We start from the raw sequence: 25,142 nt of genomic DNA, 5'->3' as shown, positions 1-25,142 counted from the left end.
ATACCTTAGCGCTCTTGATAACTTCAGACTTGAGTCCACTATTTAAATAGAAACAGGATTGGCCTTGCTTCTTTTCCATAAACATTTATCGTTTTGTTATAGAAAATTGTATGTCCCGAAAATTTCCCGAATTTTCTCGTTCAAGAACGCCGGGATTATAAAATTGTCTCTTCCTAATCCTATCCCGACCGGAAATTTTCGTACCGCATACTCTTAGCCAATGTAATAGGTAGACCTAGGATTTATGGTTTTTAACCTAATTTCTTCCTTTGCCCAGGTAAATAAGAAATAAGTTATGTCAGCGATTCATTCAAGAATGCAACAACTGACGAAGTTTTATTAGGTTTATGTGCCTAAATTAAACCTTGTTTGTAGGTTTTACAGGATTTTTGTATCTCACAGAGGTATTTACTAGGTTTGGTGGCGAAATAATTCAATGACTGGCGTGTTTGAAACATGTTTTCTGTCGATTTCCTTCCCTCCAAGTACATGATGTTTAACAAAGCTCTAAACAAAACAAAATGTCTGACGCCACTGTTACCTGCACACAGTGGTGGCGATTAAATGGGGCAGTCCCCCCCCCGCCCCTACGTCTTAACCCTGCACGAATTCACACCGAAGAGACACGCGACACGAGAGTTTCACACCGAAGAGACAAGATGCACGCGACACACGGCAAATGACACTTGTTTCTTTGCTCAGTTTGCATGATGGTATCAATATATTTGCATTAATCAGTTTATTAGTAAAAAAAAGTAAAGTGCTCCCCTGTGCATAGCACAACGCCAAGAAGGCGTATAGGCGGTGTGGGGGTAATGCCCCCACACTTTCTTGATCCGGTCGTGAGTGGGGGTGATGTAATCAGCATCACGCCCCTGACCGCCTTTACCCCCCAGGGTTTCCCCCAGGTACCCATGTTATTCGACGCTGGGTGGGCGCCGGGACCGCTTCATTCGTTTATTAGTCACCCGAAAAAAAGTAACAAGAACCATTGTTACATCTAAATCGCATTGTAAAATTTGTGCAAGTTATTGAAACTCGGAAGACGCATGTGTTGCATGAGAAAACTGAGAAATAATATGCACTGTCCTCAAACTGTATACGCTAGACGTTCCAGCCTGAATAAAGCGAATATCTAAACAGTAGAGAAATGGTTCTCAACCTTTGTGAAACTATAGCCTGACAAGTTAAGTCCCGATATGCGCAGATCTCTGTGGAGCACTTCCTATTACTTCATCCTCTCCACCACTCTTCTACATACTGGTCTGGCCTTGAGAGTACGACTGGTGCCAACTCAGCAAAATTAAGCTAAAGAAACAAGACTAACGTTTTTTATTGCGTGGATTGACGGCTCATATCAGTTTATCAGTGGTTCATTAGATTTAATCCGGTCTTTAAAAATGTGTGCGGTCCGCGGATCGTAAACTGTAGTATTACGCACGCGCGTTAAGGTTTATAACGAAGAGAAACTACTGGGCGAATGACTTCATCTTCTGAATGCGACATCGAGCAGTGGCCTGTTTTTTTTTAAAGCCGAGTGGGGTGGGGGTTCTTTTGTTTATCGTACAACAATCACTACGAGAAGGCAATCTGATAACACGCTTGCCTGTGTTATTTTTTAAAGCATTGAAATGTTCTTGCTCTTTACTCTTGGCTGCATATTTTTGAAATGCAAAAATCAAATTATGTCGGGTCCAACGAAATCCACAATCTGCTCTGGAAGGTCCCTTAGAGGACAGGCCAGATACATTGTTTACAATGTTGCAACATATTTGCGAAATCAGAAGCAGTTACATAAACTTAAGTATAATGTTGTCGAGTCCACAAACGCCGCCACGGGAGTATCTAAATTGAAAGTTTCTCAACTTTTAAAATAATTGGATTGGGTTGATTTGTTGTTTTAAGTCCACTTTATGCACAGTAAGGCTAATCGGGACTGGACAATTAGTTGCCTCCACCGCGAATCGAACCCGGGACCCCTTGATTACAAGGCGACGACGCTACCACTGCGCCATCGGGGAGGCCAAGTTTTAAAAGAGGGAAAAGAGTCGTTGGCGAAAGGTGCGCTGAATTTCTGTATTCCGACAGGTAGATAACTGCCCAGGAAAAAGCGAATACAAATTTCGTTGAAAATCCTCAGATCATTCCGCTCCTTCCAGGCTGAATAATAATACTTGATAGTAGTGTATACTTAGCGTTTCAACGCAGCACTTGGTACGAGCCCTCTTTTTTTATGGATTTAACCTCAGTGGTAGCATATTTTGACGATTTTTTTGTTGATTTTATAGCGTTTGACGACTTTTCAGTGCAATTTTCACCGCATCTAGTTTTTTCCCACCTCGCACTTGGTACGAATGCCACGATCTTACGTGATATAACTTAACCTATCCTTTTTTATTACGTGCTAAACTACACGAGAGCCTCTACAAAGTAGTACAATAAGCCTGCTTCACGGACATTAAGTGAGGATAAAAAATACATCAAAAACTCACTTTCTCTCCACGTTCCGCGCCTCATTTATTGCGCTGACGATGTTTCGCAGCGTAGAAAACAGCACCAAAACATCAAAAACTCACTTTACTCATTTGGGGATCACCAAAATCTCAAAAAAAAACAAAAAAACTCACTTTCTCTCATTTATTGCGCTGATGATGTTTGTTTCACAGCGTGTTTATATATCGTGACCTTTGTAAACCTCTCTCTCGGGAACGATGTGTGTAGTGGACTTTAGAGAGAGTTCTGCGCCCTTAAGTGAGGTTCAGTGTTAGCAACCCCCTGAAGAAAAAAGTGGACAGAAAAAAAAAAAAGAGCTCTGGCATCACTTTTTAAGCTATTTTTTACCTCCTGCTCTTATGCTAACTCGTCCTTTGACCTACACACTTTTGAAATGACTTACGACATTTTTTCCTATAAGTCTGCTGTCTCCTCCTACTGTAAGGTCCCTCAGTGTAATCTACTACGACCTTGTGTGCTCTCAGCGTAATCTGCTACGATGTTTTTTTTTTTTAAAAAAAAACAACTCATGTGTGATCTTCTGCGGTGTGTGTGTGTGTGAGATAATCAAAATTATTTTTGTTAAGGCCCCATCAAAAAAAAAGAGAATAAAATATATATCCTGCCAGAGAGATGGGGGGGTGCGTGGTGCCCAACAACCACTTCTAAATGGTCATGGCTATCAAAGCCACGCGCGCCTCTGTATAGAGTTTCATGAGTTATTATTTTTTTTTTAATTTGCGCACCGAACTAACTTACATTGTATTTTATATAACCTTGTTGATTTTTTTTTTTAGTATGTGGCAATTATTTTTTTTACGAATTATTTTTTAAAACTGTTCCGTCACCCTCTCGTTCTTCACGTCGTACGCGAAAGACTTCTCTGCGACCAGGATGACGCTGCACAGAGTATCGGCAGGCAGCGCGTCGTGGAACTCGCACACGATCTTGATGTTGGTGCGATCGTTGACCACCACCTGCTTTCTTTTTGTGGCATTGATGACGAACATCGGCCTGCGTGCTTTGAATTCGCTGGGCGCGTAGTACATGTCCACGCTTCCCTCGGTCACGCGCTTGTAAGCCGTGTAAGCTTCGTAAAGTTTTAGGTAATCGTCTTTGGTCATGTCGAGGTTGTAATTCTCGCGCGGGAACACTTCGTTCCTGCCGTTCTTGAGATAAACGTTCTTGATCTTGCAGTCGTCGAACTTGCTGGAATCTTTTTCCTGATTGTTATCGCGTCCGGTCTGAAAGAGTACAATGACGAAATCTGGCATGTCGAACTGTATGTTGTTGAACTGCGTCGTCACGTCGAATTCCATGTGACTTCCCGACGCCATCTTCTGCACGCACTGGTAACCGTGAAAGTGAATCGGTACCTGTGGACTCTTCAAGATCTCCGCTTTGTACTTGAGGGCGTAGTTGGTTTCGTATTCCACGATCGGCATTCTCAACTCCATGCTCCGTATGACGCATTTCGCCGCTTCGGGTAAAGTGTTGGCTATCGGCGTGCCGTCGGCGTTCAAGTTGGTGTATCGCATCAGTGCGTCGTTGTCGTTGGCCGCTCTTCGAAACGTGACGCGCAATCCTCCCTTCCACATGATCTCCTTGTAGTCCGAGAAGAAACCGGGAAGCAGACGCATGGGAAAGAGCACCGTGTGACTTCTCGTCGATATTTTCGTCCCCGCTTCGAATCCTCCCGCCTGATAGTACGCCGCGTCCGTTTTAGATAATTTCAATGTTCCAACTGCCGTCGACGTGATGCCTGGATAATCGATTCTGTCGATGACGGTGTTGTGTTTCCTCACCTCCACCTGCGAGAACAGGTGAGGCACGAAGTTCTCCACGAGTTTCAAATTGGCATTGGGCGGAAACGCTTCTCCGCTTTCCTTCTTCACCACGTCGAATTGAAGGTAGAGGTCCGCTCTGTGAGGATGAACGAACCCGTCGCCTACGTCCACGTCGTATTCGATCTCCCGATTCGCTTCGTTCAAATTTGCGAACGTGCGACGGTTCGGAGGAAAAGATTGCAACTCGTAACTTTCGATTTGCTCCATGATGTGTATGGTTAGTTATTATACGTCGATCTCCAGGACGGCCGTCGTCGTGGCACCTGCGAAATCCACCACGTCTTTCCTTTCTCGTTCGTCACCACCAACTCTATGTTGTCTATGCGGTTGCGACATACTGGAAAATAGATCGGCGATCCCAAGTCTTACCGTTTCCAAGATAACCCCACTTCCGGTCGCCATTTTCGATTTCCGAACATAGGTTCTATTCATATTTTACTCACGTATAGGTGTATGTGATGAATCCACAAACAGATTTTTCCTAAGTCTTACCGTTTCCAAGATAACCCCACTTCCGGTCGCCATTTTCGATTTCCGAACATAGGTTCTATTCATACTTTTTCTCACGTATAGGAGTACGTGATGAATCACCAAACAGATTTTTCCTAAGTCTTACCGTTTCCAAGATAACCCCACTTCCGGTCGCCATTTTCGATTTCCGAACATAGGTTCTATTCATATTTTACTCACGTATAGGTGTATGTGATGAATCCACAAACAGATTTTTCCTAAGTCTTACCGTTTCCAAGATAACCCCACTTCCGGTCGCCATTTTCGATTTCCGAACATAGGTTCTATTCATACTTTTTCTCACGTATAGGAGTACGTGATGAATCACCAAACAGATTTTTCCTAAGTCTTACCGTTTCCAAGATAACCTCACTTCCGGTCGCCATTTTCGATTTCCGAACATAGGTTTTATTCATATTTTACTCACGTATAGGTGTATGTGATGAATCCACAAACAGTTTTTTCCTAAGTCTTACCGTTTCCAAGATAACCCCACTTCCGGTCGCCATTTTCGATTTCCGAACATAGGTTCTATTCATACTTTTTCTCACGTATAGGAGTACGTGATGAATCACCAAACAGATTTTTCCTAAGTCTTACCGTTTCCAAGATAACCTCACTTCCGGTCGCCATTTTCGATTTCCGAACATAGGTTCTATTCATACTTTTTCTCACGTATAGGTGTACGTGATGAATCCACAAACAGATTTTTCCTAAGTCTTACCGTTTCCAAGATAACCCCACTTCCGGTCGCCATTTTGGATTTCCGAGCATAGGTTCTATTCATACTTTTTCTCACATATAGGTGTACATGACGAATCACCAAACAGATTTTTCCTAAGTCTTACCGTTTCCAAGATAACCCCACTTCCGGTCGTCATTTTGGATTTCCGAGCATAGGTTCTATTCATATTTTACTTACATATAGGCGTACGTGATGAATCCCCAAACAGATTTTTCCTAAGTCTTACCGTTTTCAAGATAACCCCACTTCCGGTCGCCATTTTGGATTTCCGAACATAGGTTCTATTCATACTTTTTCTCACGTATAGGTGTACGTGATGAATCCGCAAACAGATTTTTCCTAAGTCATGAATTGGAGGGTTCTATGACAACCTATATTAATTCTCGTAAGAGAACAGAAAACACAAAAAAAAACAATACTGTGGTCACTACAACAAATAGTCTTCTTCAACCCCAATCCAACAACCCAAAAATCATCAGCCTAACTAGAACCATGTAACTATCTGCCATCTGTTAGAGGTTTTGTGAACTTAGTGGTGCTTTGTTTGTGTGTACAATGCTTTTTGCACTTGGTTATCATCACCTAACATGTTATTAATTGTTTTTTAAAATTAATTACAACTGAAAACTAATAATTAATATTATCTAAAGTTACTAATTAATATTATACAAGTAATTGATATATTTTTTTTGTTCTTGTTGCTAGTGTTGGGTAATTATAGTTGTTGCAAAATATTAGCTCTCGCGTATGACAGTTTCTGAGTTTTGTTGGGTATATATAGACGAATCGAAATTTTACATGGTATCTTAAATTGTATGTTAGGGTACATGGTAGGAGAAATCATTGTATATTAGAGCGCTCTTTTAATGATTAGCCTATAACTGCATACAGGCAGCCGTAAATTTAGCATAAAATATCCTGATCCTGTTTCTTCTAGCATATGCGACGTTTGTTGTGGTGGGATCATTGGGGGAAATGTGATTCTCCCATGATGTCATCTGACGTACTAGCATATACGATACGAAGAACAGGTGTGTATGTGGCTTACTAGGATTAGGCTCATGGTAATGAGGTCCTAGTAGCTGAAACGTTGTCGGGGTATTTTGCATTTTTTTTTTATTACGTGCTAAACTACACGAGAGCCTCTACGTGATTTCTAACCCTTCTCGCAGATTACTATTACGTCGCTTTGGATAACCGTATTTAAATGAAATTGGTGACATTTGAAAGAAAAACTCAAATATTTTATTTTACAACTCGTAGACATTGAATGTGGCCGCCCCCCTCCCCCCACGAGTGCCCCTGCAGACATCAAGGCGATATTCCTATTCATGCCACACACGCTCCAACATGGACTGGATTGCAGAAGTGATGCGAATTTGCAGTTCTTGCAGGTTTTGAGGCAATGGCGACCAATTGTCATCATTTCCGGCACGTCCAATCCAAGCCGCTCATTCTGATGTTTCCGAACATGTAAATGCCTGTGAGGAGGTGAAAAATAAATTTATTGCCTTCATTTTCTTCCAATTGTGGAAATAAGCATTCAGTGAGCATGTCAAGATAAGCTGGACCTTTCACAGTGGCCGCTCGAAAGAAAAAATGACTTGACGTTTCGATACTCGTTCATTGTTGATATTGGTGTCCATTGTTGACATGCACAAAAAATATTTGAGTTTTTTCCTTTCAAATGTCACCAATTTTATTTAAATACGATTATCCAAAGCGACGTAATACCACTTTAAAGTATGACAGTATATTTATGGACACGGTGTACTATTTTCCTCCGAGCTTGCCTTTCGGTCTTCCATCAGAAGAAATGCTTGTAATTAATCACATAGTGCCATTTTTTACTTATTTTTTTGTCAATTTGATATTTACTTTTATGTTGTTTTGTTAGTCTTAATTTTTTTTACTTATTATTATTGCTTTCTCGTTGTTGACAATTTCAGTGTAAAATGGCCACCTGTGCTGTATCTGGAATTTTCTCAATAAATAAATATGTCAAATTCATAAATTGATTTGTTTAATATGGAATAAAGAAGAAAAAACCTTCAACAGTGGAAAGAATCCATAATTGTTCCTGTGTTTAAAAAAAGGTGATAAAATGAACTGAAATAATTACCGTGGAATTTTTCTCTACTCTCAACAAAATATAAAAATATTATCTCATATTCTTTTAGCAAGACTAACCCCATATGCTAATGAAAATATATGTGATTATCAATGTGGATTTAAACGTAACAAACCAAATTTTTCACATCAGACAGACACTTGAGAAAAGTGGGAATATAACGAAAATGTACCTCCATTTAAAAAAAAAAGAAACACATGATTCCATCAAAAGAGATAAAATATATTATCGATTTAGAATCTTGTTAATATGACTGACAAATGTACAATTCAAGATAGGTTATTAAAAAAAGATGCAACATATCCATTGCTCTTTAATTTTACCTTAGAATATGCTATTAGGAAGGTAAAAGAAACTAACGAAGTACTAAAATTAAACGATTTGACTCAACTGTTAGCATATGCAGATGATGTAAATACAATTAAGAATAATGCTAAAATATTTTTCAAAGCAGCTAAGGAAGTTAGCAAAGAGAAAATTACAGGCCGAAACCAAGTGATAATTATTCGTTTGAACCAGTTTCCAATGTCAAGTACTTGGGAGTAATACTAACAAATGAAAATTATATTAAAGAGGAAATGAAAAAAAAAAAGGCTTAATTCGGAAAATGCATGTTATTTTTTCTCTGTCTCCTCGTTTAATATCTAAGAAACTAAATCTTAAAATATACAAAACAGTAATTTTGCCTATGGATGCGAAAACTTGATCCCTTGAAGATAAATTGAGAGTATTTGAAAATAAGATCCTTAGGAAAATATTTCAGCCTAAAAGGGATGAAGAAACAAGTGAATGGAGAAGGTTACATAATTTAGAAGTACATAATTTATATTTATTTTCAAATATTATTAGATTGATGATTAAATCACGAAGACTTGGGCAGGCACGAATGAGAAAGGAAAAAAAATAAGAGTTTACAGGATTCTTGTTGGGAAACCTGATGGTAAAGGACCAAAACGAAGATGGACCTAAAAGAAATCGGTAAAGATGGAATAGAATGTATATAAATCTTGCTCAGGATAATTACAAATGGAAAACCCATATTGCTGCAGCCATGAACTTTCGGATTCAAGAAGCTTAGAGAGTTTGTTAGTTAATTAGTATACAAATGTAATATAATTTCACATATTTCAGAAACCAAAAGACAGCAACATGCTATTTATATTGACAAGGGAATTCCTACAAAACTAATTTTCCTCGTACGTTTACCAATAGCACTTACATCGTGTTTTTACTTCAATTATTCAATTATGCGATGCAAAGAAGATAAGAATTTCCGTGACTTTATAACATAAATTTGTGCGTTGAGAGAAAAATGGAAATGAATAGAGCTGTGCTCCAAAAACCAAAGAAACACGCTTTTGACTGACGAGCGGGAAACATATTAGAAATCAAGGACGAAAATTATGAACAGCGAATGCATGCTTCAGAGGAGAGAGGGGGATATTCAAAAGGAGGTGGAACACAGTAAAGCTCTTCCATGATAATTTTTGCTTTCTGATCATAAACGCTGTGGTAATTATTATTATCATCATTGAATGGTTAATTAGGTGCTCGGTTTACCTTGTCCCTCCGAACGAAAGATGGAATGTATACAAGCCTGTGCCTCCTAAGTTTATCGCGGCTATGAGGATGAATCGCGAAATGAAACGAACTGGAAACTTTCAATATATATATATTTTTTATAACATGCTTCACTAAGGAGGTCAAATGACAAGTTGGATTGCTATCTTTTTATAACTTGTTAATTTTATTACGAACGAAGAAAGAATGCATGGCACTTAATGCTGTAATGTTATTGATTAGATCATCGTTTATCTTGTCCGCATCGATTAATCTTCTTATGTTCTTCTTCTTCGTCTTCTCGTCGCGTCCATCTCTCCCGTTATCACAATCGAGACTTCTAGATTATCATTTCTTCTCCCTGCAATTTTTAGAAATGTAACGTTCGTTGAAACGTTTCAACGTTTATACAGAAAGGTTGAAACGTATTGTCACGAATAGTCGAACATGTCGCGAAAGGCAAAATAAAAAAAAAATAACTCAAATTCAAAATCGACCAAACAAGAGATAGTGAAAAAAACAAACAAACATGGAACCTTACAACATCCATTGAATAATCGACATTTTGCTGAAATGTCTCCGGCGTTCGCTGGATGATCATGAAAAATTACATTTCTAAAAATTGCAGGGAGAAGAAATGATAATCTAGAAGTCTCGATTGTGATAACGGGAGAGATGGACGCGACGAGAAGACGAAGAAGAAGAACATAAGAAGATTAATCGATGCGGACAAGATAAACGATGATCTAATCAATAACATTACAGCATTAAGTGCCATGCATTCTTTCTTCGTTCGTAATAAAATTAACAAGTTATAAAAAAGATAGCAATCCAACTTGTCATTTGACCTCCTTAGTGAAGCATGTTATAAAAAATATATATATATTGAATGTTTCCAGTTCGTTTCATTTCGCGATTCATCCTCATAGCCGCGATAAACTTAGGAGGCACAGGCTTGTATACATTCCATCTTTCGTTCGGAGGGACAAGGTAAACCGAGCACCTAATTAACCATTCAATGATGATAATAATAATTACCACAGCGTTTATGATCAGAAAGCAAAAATTATCATGGAAGAGCTTTACTGTGTTCCACCTCCTTTTGAATATCCCCCTCTCTCCTCTGAAGCATGCATTCGCTGTTCATAATTTTCGTCCTTGATTTCTAATATGTTTCCCGCTCGTCAGTCAAAAGCGTGTTTCTTTGGTTTTTGGAGCACAGCTCTATTCATTTCCATTTTTCTCTCAACGCACAAATTTATGTTATAAAGTCACGGAAATTCTTATCTTCTTTGCATCGCATAATTGAATAATTGAAGTAAAAACACGATGTAAGTGCTATTGGTAAACGTACGAGGAAAATTAGTTTTGTAGGAATTCCCTTGTCAATATAAATAGCATGTTGCTGTCTTTTGGTTTCTGAAATATGTGAAATTATATTACATTTGTATACTAATTAACTAACAAACTCTCTAAGCTTCTTGAATCCGAAAGTTCATGGCTGCAGCAATATGGGTTTTCCATTTGTAATTATCCTGAGCAAGATTTATATACATTCTATTCCATCTTTACCGATTTCTTTTAGGTCCATCTTCGTTTTGGTCCTTTACCATCAGGTTTCCCAACAAGAATCCTGTAAACTCTTATTTTTTTTCCTTTCTCATTCGTGCCTGCCCAAGTCTTCGTGATTTAATCATCAATCTAATAATATTTGAAAATAAATATAAATTATGTACTTCTAAATTATGTAACCTTCTCCATTCACTTGTTTCTTCATCCCTTTTAGGCTGAAATATTTTCCTAAGGATCTTATTTTCAAATACTCTCAATTTATCTTCAAGGGATCAAGTTTTCGCATCCATAGGCAAAATTACTGTTTTGTATATTTTAAGATTTAGTTTCTTAGATATTAAACGAGGAGACAGAGAAAAAATAACATGCATTTTCCGAATTAAGCCTTTTTTTTTTTCATTTCCTCTTTAATATAATTTTCATTTGTTAGTATTACTCCCAAGTACTTGACATTGGAAACTGGTTCAAACGAATAATTATCACTTGGTTTCGGCCTGTAATTTTCTCTTTGCTAACTTCCTTAGCTGCTTTGAAAAATATTTTAGCATTATTCTTAATTGTATTTACATCATCTGCATATGCTAACAGTTGAGTCAAATCGTTTAATTTTAGTACTTCGTTAGTTTCTTTTACCTTCCTAATAGCATATTCTAAGGTAAAATTAAAGAGCAATGGATATGTTGCATCTTTTTTTAATAACCTATCTTGAATTGTACATTTGTCAGTCATATTAACAAGATTCTAAATCGATAATATATTTTATCTCTTTTGATGGAATCATGTGTTTCTTTTTTTTTTAAATGGAGGTACATTTTCGTTATATTCCCACTTTTCTCAAGTGTCTGTCTGATGTGAAAAATTTGGTTTGTTACGTTTAAATCCACATTGATAATCACATATATTTTCATTAGCATATGGGGTTAGTCTTGCTAAAAGAATATGAGATAATATTTTTATATTTTGTTGAGAGTAGAGAAAAATTCCACGGTAATTATTTCAGTTCATTTTATCACCTTTTTTTAAACACAGGAACAATTATGGATTCTTTCCACTGTTGAAGGTTTTTTCTTCTTTATTCCATATTAAACAAATCAATTTATGAATTTGACATATTTATTTATTGAGAAAATTCCAGATACAGCACAGGTGGCCATTTTACACTGAAATTGTCAACAACGAGAAAGCAATAATAATAAGTAAAAAAATTAAGACTAACAAAACAACATAAAAGTAAATATCAAATTGACAAAAAATAAGTAAAAAATGGCACTATGTGATTAATTACAAGCATTTCTTCTGATGGAAGACCGAAAGGCAAGCTCGGAGGAAAATAGTACACCGTGTCCATAAATATACTGTCATACTTTAAAGTGGTATTACGTCGCTTTGGATAATCGTATTTAAATAAAATTGGTGACATTTGAAAGGAAAAAACTCAAATATTTTTTGTGCATGTCAACAATGGACACCAATATCAACAATGAACGAGTATCGAAACGTCAAGTCATTTTTTCTTTCGAGCGGCCACTGTGAAAGGTCCAGCTTATCTTGACATGCTCACTGAATGCTTATTTCCACAATTGGAAGAAAATGAAGGCAATAAATTTATTTTTCACCTCCTCACAGGCATTTACATGTTCGGAAACATCAGAATGAGCGGCTTGGATTGGACGTGCCGGAAATGATGACAATTGGTCGCCATTGCCTCAAAACCTGCAAGAACTGCAAATTCGCATCACTTCTGCAATCCAGTCCATGTTGGAGCGTGTGTGGCATGAATAGGAATATCGCCTTGATGTCTGCAGGGGCACTCGTGGGGGGAGGGGGGGCGGCCACATTCAATGTCTACGAGTTGTAAAATAAAATATTTGAGTTTTTCTTTCAAATGTCACCAATTTCATTTAAATACGGTTATCCAAAGCGACGTAATAGTAATCTGCGAGAAGGGTTAGAAATCACGTAGAGGCTCTCGTGTAGTTTAGCACGTAATAAAAAAAAAAATGCAAAATACCCCGACAACGTTTCAGCTACTAGGACCTCATTACCATGAGCCTAATCCTAGTAAGCCACATACACACCTGTTCTTCGTATCGCATATGCTAGTAAGTCAGATGACATCATGGGAGAATCACATTTCCCCCAATGATCCCACCACAACAAACGTCGCATATGCTAGAAGAAAAAGGATCAGGATATTTTATGCTAAATTTACGGCTGCCTGTATGCAGTTATAGGCAAATCATTAAAAGAGCGCTCTAATATACAATGATTTCTCCTACCATGTACCCTAACATACAATGTGACATTTCGATTCGTCTATATATACCCAACAAAACTCAGAAACTGTCATACGCGAGAGCTAATATTTTGCAACAACTATAATTACCCAACACTAGCAACAAGAACAAAAAAAAATATATCAATTACTTGTATAATATTAATTAGTAACTTTAGATAATAATTAGTTAATTATTAGTTTTCAGTTGTAATTAATTTTAAAAAACAATTAATAACATGTTAGGTGATGATAACCAAGTGCAAAAAGCATTGTACACACAAACAAAGCACCACTTAGTTTACAAAACCTCTAACAGATGGCAGATAGTTACATGGTTCTAGTTAGGATGATGACAATACCACAGTATTGTTTTTTTTTGTTTTTTCTGTTCTCTTACGAGAATTAATATAGGTTGTCATAGAACCCTCCAATTCATGACTTAGGAAAAATTTGTTTGCTGATTCATCATGTACACTTATACGTGAGTAAAAGTATGAATAGAACCTATGCTCGGAAAACGAAAATGGCGACCGGAAGTGGGGTTATCTTGGAAACGGTAAGACTTAGGAAAAATCTGTTTGGGGATTCATCATGTACACCTATACGTGAGAAAAAGTATGAATAGAACCTATGCTCGGAAAACGAAAATGGCGACCGGAAGTGGGGTTATCTTGGAAACGGTAAGACTTAGGAAAAATCTGTTTGGTGATTCATCATGTACACCTATATGTAAGTAAAATATGAATAGAACCTATGCTCGGAAATACAAAATGGCGACCGGAAGTGGGGTTATCTTGGAAACGGTAAGACTTAGGAAAAATCTGTTTGGTGATTCATCATGTACACCTATATGTAAGTAAAATATGAATAGAACCTATGCTCGGAAATCCAAAATGGCGACCGGAAGTGGGGTTATCTTGGAAACGGTAAGACTTAGGAAAAATGTGTTTGCGGATTCATCACGTACGCCTATATGTAAGTAAAATATGAATAGAACCTATGCTCGGAAATCCAAAATGGCGACCGGAAGTGGGGTTATCTTGGAAACGGTAAGACTTAGGAAAAATCTGTTTGGTGATTCATCATGTACACCTATATGTAAGTAAAATATGAATAGAACCTATGCTCGGAAATACAAAATGGCGACCGGAAGTGGGGTTATCTTGGAAACGGTAAGATTTAGGAAAAATCTGTTTGCGGATTCATCATGTACACCTATACGTGAGAAAAAGTATGAATAGAACCTATGTTCGGAAATCCAAAATGGCGACCGGAAGTGGGGTTATCTTGGAAACGGTAAGACTTAGGAAAAACCTGTTTGGGGATTCATCATGTACGCCTATATGTAAGTAAAATATGAATAGAACCTATGCTCGGAAATCCAAAATGGCGACCGGAAGTGGGGTTATCTTGGAAACGGTAAGACTTAGGAAAAATCTGTTTGCGAATTCGACGACTGCAAGATCAAGAACGTTTATCTCAAGAATGGTAGGAACGAAGTGTTCCCGCGCGAGAATTACAACCTCGACATGACCAAAGACGATTACCTAAAACTTTACGAAGCTTACACGGCTTACAAGCGCGTGACCGAGGGAAGCGTGGACGTGTACTACGCGCCCAGCGAATTTAAAGCACGCAGGCCGATGTTCGTCATCAATACCACAAAGAGGAAGCAGGTGGTGGTCAACGATCGCACCAACATCAAGGTCGTCTGCGAGTTCCACGATGCGCTGCCTGCCGATACTCTATGCAGCGTCATCCTGATTGCAGAGAAGTCCTTCGTCCACGACGTGAAGAACGAGAGGGTGACGGAACAGTTTTAAAATATTCGTAACAAAAATTGCCACATACTAAAAAAAAAAAAATCAACATCCAACACATTTTAAATTATATAAAATTTGTGAAAACCTTAAAATACTGAAATATTAAAACAAACAGAGTCCCTTGTAGGTTAGTTCGGTGCGTAAATAAAAAAAAAGATAGGTTAAGTTATATCACTTAGGATCGTAAAAAAAATATAAAATCGTAAGAAAAAAAGATAGGTTAAGTTATATCACGTAAGATCGTGATATACCTACCAAGTATGAGTGGGGAAAAAAATTTTGCAGTGAAAATTTGTACTAAAACATCGCTAAACGCTAAAACATCGACAAAAAATTGTCAAAATATGTCAAAAACTGATATTCAATTGATAAAAAAAAGGGATACCTACAAAGTATTACTTAGAACCGGCCAATATACACTACTCTTGATTAATAATACAGGCAAAATAATACTTGATTTAAAGGGTAAAATTGTAGTCCACGAAAATTTCTTTTATGATGTATTGGTATAATAAATAAAATTATAATAGATAATACTAGTGCTACTACTCCCCCAAGCTTATTTGGAATTGATCGTAGAATGGCATATGCAAATAGAAAGTATCATTCTGGCTGAATGTGTACGGGGGTTACTAGTGGATTTGCAGGGGTAAAGTTTTCAGGATCTCCTAGGGTTGTCGGAAATATTAATGAGAGTTGTATTAATCTTAAAATTATAAGTATAAACCCTAATATGTCTTTTATGGAGAAGTATGGATGGAATGGGATTTTATCCATGTTACTATTAATAGATAGTGGATTATTAGATCCGGTTTGATGCAAAAAAAGTAGATGAACTATGGATATTGCTATTAAAATAAATGGTAATAAAAAATGGAAGGCGAAGAATCGAGTCAGTGTGGCACTATCTACTGCAAATCCACCCCAAATTCTTTGAACTAATATAGTTCCTAAATATGGAATTGCCGAGAGTAAGTTAGTAATTACTGTGGCACCTCAAAATGATATTTGACCCCATGGTAGTACATATCCAACAAATGCTGTTGCTATTGTTGCTAATATAATTATAACCCCAATAGATCATGTGTGAAAATATAAATAGGATCCATAATATATCCCTCGTCCAACATGTATATATATACAAATAAAGAAAATGGAGGCTCCGTTAGCATGAATAGTTCGTAGTATTCATCCATAGTTTACATCTCGGCAGATGTGTATTACTCTAGAAAAGGCTAAATCTGTTCTTGAAATATAATGTATTCCTAAAAAAAGACCTGTTAAGATTTGGATTGAAAGACATATTCCTATAAGTGAACCAAAATTTCATCAGTAGGAAATATTTAGTGGGGCTGGTAAGTCCACTAATGCATTATTTCCTAGTTTAGGTAGGGGGTGATAAATCCGTGCTGGCTTTGTCATTTGTAATTATTTAATTATTTTTAGAGGGCCATGTGAAAATCTAGTAATTTTTACAATTGCAATTAATGTAATAAATAAGTATACTACTGTTATAGTAGTTATTATTATAATGGATTCGTTGTATAATTTTATTCCTGGTAGGGGGGTGTACTTCTTCAGGTTGTATATGTATCTATATTTTGTAGTATTGATGGGGTTAATAATGGATCTATCATTATTAATATAAATAAACATAATAACATTAGGGTTACGCCCATAGTCATTATTTTTGTTCTTATTTTGAATATTTCATTTGGTGTAAGTCTTGTTGTATAAATAAATAGAACTAGTATTCCTCCTAAAAATACTAGGAATAATACATAGGAAAGTCATGTGGATTTTAGGAATGTTGATATTGTTAGACATGCAGTAATAGTTTGTATAATTAGTATAATCCCCATAGATAGTGGATGTTTTATATATAGTATTATTAGTGCTAATAATAATATAATAGTAATTAGTATTAATTGTATTTTAATATCAAGGAGTAGTTTAATAAAAATATTGGCTTTGGGAGCTAATGATGATATAATTATATCTTCCTTGATGTTTTTAGAATTATTAATTCATTTATGATTTACAAGACCATTGTTTTTATTAAACTATAAAAACTTATGTTAAGAGTATTATTTATATTAATTATTTTATTTATTAAATTTTTATGTTTTATTTCTCAACGTAGGCATTTATTAGTAACTCTACTAAGACTTGAATTTATTGTGTTATCCTTATATTTATACATAACTTATTATTTTATTAATAATCAGGAAGAAGCTTATTTTTGTTTATTATTTATTTCATTTTGTGTATGTGAGGGGGCTCTTGGTCTATCTGTTATAGTATCAGTTACACGTACTCATGGTAATGATTATTTTAATTCTTTTGTATTATTGAAATGTTAAAATATATTTTTTATTTTATATTTTTAATCCTTTTGAGATTTAATAGTTCTTTATGAATGGTGGTTCAAATTTCTATTATTTTTGGTTGTTTTTTGTTTTTATTAATAGTGTGATTTGGTATCGGAGTATGGGGGGCTGGTTATTTTATTGGATTAGATGTGATGTCTTATTCTTTAATTTTACTTAGTATTTGAATTATTTTTTTAATAATAGTGGCTAGAAATAGTATTATATCTATTTATTTTTATCCTTGTAGATTTATATTTTTGTTAATTATTTTATTATTATTGTTAATATTAACTTTTATAAGAATATTTTTTTTATTTTATTTGTTTTTTGAGGGCTCATTAGTACCTACTTTATTTTTAATTTTAGGGTGAGGATATCAACCAGAGCGAGTACAAGCAGGGGTATATTTACTTTTTTATACATTACTTGCTTCTTTACCTCTTTTGGTTGGTATTTTTATGTTAAATTATAAGGTGGGTGGTCTGTATATATATATATATTTAGATATATTAATATTGATATAAATTATTTTATTTGATATATTAGAATGGTGTTTGCTTTTTTAGTAAAAATACCTATATTTTTGGTTCATTTGTGATTGCCTAGGGCTCATGTTGAGGCTCCAGTTAGTGGGTCTATAATTTTGGCTGGAATTTTATTAAAGCTTGGAGGATATGGGATTTTGCGAATTATTTCTTGTATTGAGAGATTAGCTATTAAATATAATATTTTTTGATTTGGTATTAGAATTGTTGGGATTTGAATAATTAGTCTTGTTTGTATACGTCAAATTGATTTAAAGGCCTTGGTTGCATATTCATCTGTAGCACATATAGGTCTTGTTTTAATAGGGATTATAACTATAGGAGCATGAGGGATAAATGGTGGACTTACTTTAATAGTAGCACATGGTCTTTGTTCTTCTGGGATATTTTGTCTAGTAAATATTACTTATGAACGATTAGGTAGTCGTAGTATATTAATTAATAGGGGAATAATTAATTATATTCCTAGATTATCTTTATGATGATTTATATTGAGAATTACTAATATGGCTGCTCCTCCTTCTATTAACCTGTTGGGTGAAATTAGTTTATTAAATAGAATTATTGGGTGATCTTACTTTAGTTTTGTAGGTGTTGCATTACTCTCTTTTTTAAGTGCTGGTTATACTTTATATTTATATTCTTATACTCAGCATGGAATATACTATTCTGGTGTATTTTCTTGTTGAAGAAGTAATATTCGTGAATATTTATTATTATTTTGTCATTTATTTCCATTAAATTTTTTAATTATTTTTTGTTCTCCAATATTTCATTGAATTTAAAATATTTAAGTAGTTTAAGTAGAATAGTAAGTTGTGGACTTAGTGGTAACTAAAAGTTCTTAAATCAATGGTTTTTATTTTTTTTATTACAAGTATAGTATCAATTATTTTATTGATTAGTAGAATAATCTTATTATTATTAGGGATAATATTTTTAATTAAGGATGTTACAATTTTTATTGAGTGAAATATTGTTAATTTGAATAGTTCTAGTATTATTATAACAATATTATTTGATTGGATATCTTTAATTTTTATAGGCTTAGTTATATATATCTCTTCTATGGTTATTAATTATAGAGGTTCTTATATAGAGGGGGATTATAATATAAATCGATTTATTATTTTAGTTTTATTATTTGTTGGATCTATAATGTTTTTAATTATTTCTCCTAATATTATTAGAATTATTTTAGGATGGGATGGTCTAGGATTAGTTTCTTACTGTCTAGTAATTTATTATCAGAATGTTCGTTCCTATTCTGCTGGGATACTAACCGCTCTGTCCAATCGAATTGGTGATGTATTTATTTTATTATCTATTGCTTGAATATTAAATTATGGTAGATGAAATTATATTTATTATTTATGATTAGTTTCTGATTTTGATATAATATTAATTACTAGATTTATTATTATTGCTGGAATAACAAAGAGTGCACAAATTCCGTTTTCTGCATGGTTGCCGGCAGCTATAGCTGCACCAACCCCAGTTTCTGCATTAGTTCATTCTTCTACTTTGGTTACTGCTGGGGTTTATTTATTAATTCGTTTTGGAGATATATTGATATATACTGTTCTTGGTAGGGTACTTTTATTATTATCAGGGCTAACTATATTTATAGCTGGGGTTGGTGCTAATTTTGAATATGATTTAAGGAAAATTATTGCTTTATCTACATTAAGACAACTTGGATTAATAATGTTAACATTATCTATGGGATTAAAGGAGCTATCATTTTTTCACTTGTTGACGCACTTTATCTTTAAGTCTTTATTGTTTTTATGTGCTGGTGTAGTAATTCATGTTATAGGTGATGTTCAGGATATTCGTTGTATGGGGGGTTTAATTAATAAAATACCAATAACTATTTCTTGTATAATAATTTCTAGTCTTGCCCTATGTGGAATACCATTTTTGGCTGGATTTTATTCTAAGGATTTAATTTTGGAAATATTAAGTATATCTTCTTTTAATTTAGTAATATTTGTTTTATTATGAATTTCTACGGGTATAACCATAGCTTATAGTTTTCGATTAAATTATTATTTAGTTGGTAAATCTTATAGAGGTACATCATTTCAATTCTTTTCTGATGATGGGGGGTGAGGTATGTTTAAAGGTATATTAGGCTTATTATTCTTATCTATTGTAGGTGGTTCTGGATTAATATGATTAGTCTTTCCTTCTGTTTTTGTTATTATTATTCCTCTTAATTTGAAGATAGGGGCAATTATTTGTATTTTATTAGGAGGGTGAATTGGATATAATATCACATCTTTCTTGTTCGAAATTTATCCATTTTTTAATAATGAAATAGTATACTATTTATTAGGAGGAATATGATTTTTACCTTATTTATCCTCTGGTGGATTAATTGGTAGTTCATTTATTACTGGAGGTCTGTATATTAAGGCTATTGATTATGGATGAAGTGAACTTATGGGGGGGCAGGGAGTGTATAAATATATAAGGAGTGGTTCTTTAAATATCCAACTAATACATTCTAACTATTTTAATATTTATTTTATATTTTCATTTTTAATAGTAATTTTATTAATAATTTATGTGTGTTTATGTAGCTTATAATAAAGCATAATATTGAAGTTATTAGGAAGAATAAAATAATTCTGTAAACACTTCTTGAACTTATTTAAAGTCCAGCTTTATCATGAAAAGATAATGTAATTTTATACTAAAGAAATAATGTGAAGAGTATTAATGGAATTTCACCACTAAAGATGGAAGTTAGCAGCCCCCACTTAATAATATACCCCTTAACTGAGGAGATAATCCTAATTTTATTATTAACATTAATATGCCGCCTTCCTTTGGCTTCAGTCAAGTAAGCAAGGGTAATATATACCAATTTATTCAGGTCGAAGCTGATTGCTTTTGCTTCTTGCTCAATAAAGTAAATTGAATTATTCAATACCTTTTGAATGCAACTCAAATGTTATTATTAACTATTACTCCAGCATGCTCATTCTAGTGATCCTTGGGTTCATTCATGATATAAACCTAAAAGTAAAATTAATAGGAATAGGAGTCTAACACATAGTCAATATATTAATTTTGAATTAGTAATAATAACTGTTATTGGTAATAGTAATACAATTTCTACATCAAAAATTAGAAAAATTACTGCAATTAGAAAGAATTTTATAGAGAATGGAATTCGTGCTGAGGATTTTGGGTCAAATCCACATTCAAACGGCGATCTTTTTTCTCGGTCTGTAATTATTTTTTTTGATAGTAGTGTGGATAATATTATTACAATTGATGTGATTATTATAATTAATAATGAGGCACTTATGATTATATTAATTATTTACTTTATTTTATTATAATCTTTTTAATTGGAAGTTAAGCGTACTTTAAATATACTAAGTAAATTATCTACCTCATCAATAAATTGAAATATAAAGGAATAATCATACTACATCTACATCATTTTTTGATCCATCCGGTGGTGGAGACCCAATCTTATATCAACACCAATTCTGATTCTTTGGACACCCAGAAGTATATATTCTAATTCTACCAGGATTTGGAATAATTTCACATATTGTAACTCAAGAAAGAGGTAAAAAAGAAACATTTGGAGTCCTTGGAATAATTTATGCAATAATAGCAATCGGATTCCTAGGATTTATTGTATGGGCACATCATATATTTACTGTAGGAATAGATGTTGATACACGAGCATATTTTACTGCAGCTACAATAATTATTGCTGTACCAACAGGAATTAAGGTATTTAGATGAATTGCAACACTACATGGAACACAAATTAATTACTCCCCATCAATATTATGAGCATTAGGATTTATTTTCTTATTTACAATAGGGGGATTAACAGGAGTAGTGTTAGCAAATTCATCACTAGATATTGTACTACATGACACATACTATGTTGTAGCACATTTTCATTATGTACTGTCTATAGGAGCAGTATTTGCTATTATAGCAGGACTAGTACATTGATTTCCACTATTTACAGGAGTAATAATAAATCCAGATTGATTAAAAATTCAATTCATCTCCATGTTTATTGGAGTCAACTTAACATTCTTTCCACAACATTTTCTAGGATTAATAGGAATACCACGACGATATTCGGATTATCCAGATGCATATACAATATGAAATATTGTTTCAAGATTAGGATCAATCTTATCATTTACAGCAGTAATTATTATAATTTTTATTACCTGAGAAGGTATAACAAGCGCCCGACCAACATTATTTAATCTACAACAAGCATCATCAATTGAATGATATCAAATGTCACCTCCTTCTGAACATACATATTCAGAACTTCCAATACTACTTACTAACAACTAATTTTTAAGGTGGCAGAGAAGTGCATTGAATTTAAGCTTCAAATATAGGGGGTATCCCTTACTTAAAAGTGGCAACCTGAAATCAAATAGGACTACAAGATAGATCCTCCCCATTAATAGAACAAATAATATTTTTCCATGACCACACAATATTAATTTTAATTATAATTACAGTATTAGTAGGATATTTAATAGCATCATTATTTAATAACAAATTAACAAATCGAATACTTTTAGAAGGACAAATGTTAGAAACAATATGAACAATTATACCAGCAATTACCCTAGTTTTTATTGCCCTACCCTCTCTACGTTTATTATATTTGTTAGATGAAATTAATCAACCTTCATTAACCCTTAAAACTATTGGGCATCAATGATACTGAAGTTATGAATACTCCGATTTTATAAAGGCAGAATTTGATTCATATATAGCCCCAACAAATGAAATATCTTTAGACTCGTTTCGATTATTAGATGTAGATAATCGAACAGTACTACCAATTAATATAGATATTCGAGTACTAACTACATCTGCAGATGTATTGCATTCATGAGCTATGCCATCCATAGGAATTAAGATAGATGCCACTCCAGGACGACTTAACCAGGCAGGGGTAAATATTAGTCGAACTGGTCTATTTTTTGGACAATGTTCAGAAATTTGTGGATCTAATCATAGATTTATACCAATTATTGTTGAAACTACAACTCACAAATCTTTTATTAATTGAATAATAAAAATTATACAAGAATCATTAGATGACTGAAAAGTAAGTAATGGTCTCTTAAACCACAAAATAGTAATATAACAACTACTTCTAATGAAAAGAGTTAGTTAATATATAACATAGGAATGTCAAACCTAAATTATCTTTGTAGATACTTTTTTATCCCACAAATATATCCATTAAACTGAATTATTCTATTTAGAATATTTATATTAATTTATTTTCTATTTATAGTTGTCAACTATTATAATTATAATAAATTATTAAATAATAACAATTTTAAAATAGAAAATAAACCAAAAATTAAATACTGAAAATGATAACAAGATTATTCTCATCATTCGACCCAACATCATCAATTATAAATATATCACTAAATTGAATAAGAACATTCTTGGGATTATTAATAATTCCAGCCCCATTTTGATTAATACAATCACGAACCTCTATATTATATAATATAATAATAGTAAAATTACATGAAGAATTTAAAACATTTTTAGGAATAGTTAGTCACCAAGGAAGAACTCTAATATTTATTAGTATATTTTCAATAATCTTATTTAATAATTCAATAGGATTACTACCCTATGTATTTACTAGATCAAGTCACTTAGTCTTTACCCTAACCCTGCCCCTACCAATATGATTATCATTTATACTATTTGGGTGAATTAATAATACAAAACATATATTAGCACATCTAGTACCGGAATGTGTCCCAGCACTATTAATACCAATTATAGTAGGTATTGAAATGATTAGAAATCTAATTCGTCCGATAACTCTATCAGTACGATTAGCAGCCAACATAATAGTTGGACACTTAATAATATCAATAATTGGAAATACAGGAACAATATTAGAAATTATTGGACTTTCAATACTAATTTTAGCACAAATTATATTAATTATTATAGAAACAGCCGTAGCATTTATTCAGTCTTATGTATTTGCCTTATTAATTGCTATTTATTCTAGAGAATCAAAATAACTAATGTCAACAAACCAAAACCACCCATATCACTTAGTAGATCAAAGCCCATGACCAGCAACTGGAGCCGTTAGAGCAATAATATTAACAACAGGGATAATTAGATGATTTCACCAACAAAATATAGTACTATTATTAATAGGAATAACAACTATACTCCTTACAATAATTCAATGATGACGAGATATTTCACGAGAAGGAACATATCAAGGATTACATACAAATCAAGTTATAATAGGACTACGATGAGGTATAATTTTATTTATTATTTCAGAAGTATTATTTTTGTATCATTCTTTTGAGCATTTTTCCATAGAAGTTTGTCCCCGACAATTGAACTAGGAATACTATGACCACCAAAGGGGATTACTCCATTTAATCCAATACAAGTACCTTTATTAAATACAGCAATTCTGCTAGCCTCAGGAGTAACAGTAACATGAGCCCATCATGGATTATTAGAAAAAAACCACTCACATACAACGCAAGCACTTATATTAACATTAATATTAGGAGTATATTTTACTATTCTTCAAGCATATGAATATTATGAATCCCCATTTACTATTGCTGATGCAGTATATGGATCCACATTCTTTATAGCAACAGGATTTCACGGACTACATGTTATTATTGGATCAACATTCCTAGGGGTATGCTTAGCTCGACACATCTTATGCCATTTTTCACCAACACATCACTTCGGGTTTGAAGCAGCAGCATGATATTGACATTTCGTAGATGTAGTATGATTATTCCTTTATATTTCAATTTATTGATGAGGTAGATAATTTACTTAGTATATTTAAAGTACGCTTAACTTCCAATTAAAAAGATTATAATAAAATAAAGTAAATAATTAATATAATCATAAGTGCCTCATTATTAATTATAATAATCACATCAATTGTAATAATATTATCCACACTACTATCAAAAAAAATAATTACAGACCGAGAAAAAAGATCGCCGTTTGAATGTGGATTTGACCCAAAATCCTCAGCACGAATTCCATTCTCTATAAAATTCTTTCTAATTGCAGTAATTTTTCTAATTTTTGATGTAGAAATTGTATTACTATTACCAATAACAGTTATTATTACTAATTCAAAATTAATATATTGACTATGTGTTAGACTCCTATTCCTATTAATTTTACTTTTAGGTTTATATCATGAATGAACCCAAG

At 33.8% G+C, this 25,142-nt stretch overlaps 1 protein-coding gene and 1 pseudogene across 1 annotated transcript in view; one reads left to right on the top strand and one right to left on the bottom strand.

Annotated features, from left to right (window-relative positions):
• Positions 1 to 25,142, bottom strand: part of LOC145991602 (uncharacterized) — a 72,050-nt gene that overhangs the window by 14,487 nt on the left and 32,421 nt on the right. The gene's annotated exons all lie outside the window — the stretch shown is intronic.
• Positions 22,294 to 22,962, top strand: LOC145991877 (cytochrome c oxidase subunit 2 pseudogene; annotated as a pseudogene).

Source organism: Lepisma saccharinum, chromosome 8 (assembly GCF_977018435.1).
Source record: "Lepisma saccharinum chromosome 8, izLepSacc3.1, whole genome shotgun sequence".
Taxonomy (NCBI): domain Eukaryota; kingdom Metazoa; phylum Arthropoda; class Insecta; order Zygentoma; family Lepismatidae; genus Lepisma; species Lepisma saccharinum.
This window is presented reverse-complemented; position numbering and strand designations above follow the sequence as displayed.